Genomic DNA, 1,767 nt, shown 5'->3' with positions numbered 1-1,767 from the left:
AGTTTGCATTCCAACAGTGCAGGAGGGCTCCTTTTTCTCCGCATCCTTACCAATACTTGCTGTTTCTTGTATTTTTGATTTTAGCCATTCTGACAGGTATGAGACGATATGTCATTGTAGTTTTAATTTACATTTCCCTGATGATAAGTGATGTTGAGCATCTTTTCATATGTCTGTTGGACATCTATGCTTATTCTTTGGAGAAATGCCTGTTCGTGTCTGCTGCCCATTTTCTAATTGGATTATTCGTTTTTCGGGCATATGAGTTGTGTATATTTTTTCCCCTTGGCAATTACTTATTATAAAGGTGAACGCTGATCGGTAGGATTTCTGGTATGAGCACCAGGACCACCAACCTTTTTGGATTCGCAGTTCCAGAGATCAGCTACCAGCAGGGTCTGGTCGTACTGGATGAGGATGTCTTTGATCTCTTTCTTGGAAGCCTCATCCACATATTTCTGATAATAGGCCACCAGGGCTTTGGAGATGGACTAGCAGATAGCGTAAATCTGGGCCTCGTGACCATCACCCTTCACTTGGACTTGGATGTTCACCCCAGCAAATCTCTCCTTGCCTAGAAGCAGAAAAGGTTCCATCCGGTAGCCTGCATTGCAGTGTGTGTGACTGGATCATCCCCAGGGGCCAACCGTTCACCCTGACGAGGCCGTTGCCCTATTTGCAGTGCACCACGGCTCTGGCCACCTTCTCGCATCTGAATACCTGCATGGACTGCAGAGGACCCTTGGACTGCATGGCTACACACATAGACAAGAGCTCCTCACCAAATAGCGCCACAACCAGAAAAGGACTATATTTTGTATACTAACGCGTTATCAGTATGTCACTTGCAAATATCCTCCCCCAATCTGTAGGTTGTCTTTTAGTTCTGTTGATTGTTTCCTTTGCTATGCAGATGCTTCTTATTTTGATGTAGTCCCGATGGTATATTTTTGCTTTTGATTCCCTTGCCTCAGAAGATATATTTAGAAAAAAGTCACTCCATCCGATGTCGGAGAAATTACTGCCTGTGCTCCCTTCTAGGAGTTTTATATTTTGGGGTCTCACATTTAGGTCTTTAACCCATTTTGAATTTATTTTTGTGTATGGTGTAAGAAAGTGGTCCGGTTTCATTCTTTTGCCTGTTGCTGTCCAGTTCTCCCAACACCATTTGTTGAAGAGGATGTCTTTTTCCCATTGGATATTCTTTCCTGCTTTGTCAAAGATTAGTTGACCATATAATGTTTTTTAAAGTTTATTTATTTTTGAGAGAGAGACAGAGCATGAGCAGGGGAGGGGCAGAGAAAGAGGGAGACAGAATCTGAAGCAGGGTCCAGGCTCTGAGCTGTCAGCACAGAGCCCAACGCGGGGCTCAAACTCACGAACTGTGAGATCATGACCTGAGCCGAAGTTGGATGCTTAACTGACTGAGCCACCCAGGCACCCCAAAGTTGACCATACAAACATGGGTTTATTTCTGGGTTTTCTATTTTATTCCATTGATCTACGTGCCTATATTAGTGCCAGTACCCTACTCTTTTGATTACTACATCTATGTAGTAGAACTTGATATCTGGAAATGGGATACCTCCACCTTTGCTTTGCTTTTTCAAGATTGCTTGGGCTATTCAGAGTCTTCTGTGGTTCCATATTAATTTTAGGGTTGTTGGTTCTAGTTTTGCGAAAAATGTTGGTATTTTAACAGGGATTGCATTAAATCTGTAGCTTTCTTCGGGTAGTAAGGACATTTTAACCATATTTGTTCTTCCA

At 42.8% G+C, this 1,767-nt stretch overlaps 1 pseudogene; it reads right to left on the bottom strand.

Annotated features, from left to right (window-relative positions):
• Nucleotides 1-345: 345 nt before the first annotated feature.
• On the bottom strand, nt 346-753 carry LOC145714131 (small ribosomal subunit protein uS9 pseudogene; annotated as a pseudogene).
• Between the last annotated feature and the right edge of the window lie 1,014 nt (nt 754-1,767).

Source organism: Panthera onca, chromosome X (assembly GCF_046562875.1).
Source record: "Panthera onca isolate mPanOnc1 chromosome X, mPanOnc1 haplotype 2, whole genome shotgun sequence".
NCBI lineage: Eukaryota > Metazoa > Chordata > Mammalia > Carnivora > Felidae > Panthera > Panthera onca.
The sequence above is the reverse complement of the archived record's forward strand: the minus strand, read 5'-3'. Positions and strand labels throughout refer to the sequence as shown.